Genomic DNA, 422 nt, shown 5'->3' on the forward strand with positions numbered 1-422 from the left:
AAAGCATCAATTCTTTGGTGCTCACCTTTCTTTATGGTCCAACTCTCACATCCATACATGACCAGTGGAAAGATCATAGCTTTGACTAGACGGACCTTTGTTGGCAAAGTAATGTCTCTGCTTTTTAATATGCTGTCCCATCGGTTTACTTTTCTTTTTCTAGGTTGGTCATAACTTTTCTTCCAGGGAGTAAGCGTTTTTTAATTTCATGGCTGCAGTCACCATCTACAGTGATTTTGGAGCCCAGGAAAATAAAGTCTGTCACTGTTTCCATTGTTTCCCCATCTATTTACTATGAAGTTATGGAACTGGATGCCATGATCTTCGTTTTCTGAATGTTGTTTTAAACCAAATTTTTCACTCTCCTCTTTCACTTTCATCAAGAGGCTCTTTAGTGCTTCTTTGCTTTCTGCCATTAAGGG

The sequence above is a fragment of the Bison bison genome, unplaced genomic scaffold (genome assembly GCF_000754665.1).
Source record: "Bison bison bison isolate TAMUID 2011002044 unplaced genomic scaffold, Bison_UMD1.0 scf7180017864317, whole genome shotgun sequence".
Lineage (NCBI taxonomy): Eukaryota > Metazoa > Chordata > Mammalia > Artiodactyla > Bovidae > Bison > Bison bison.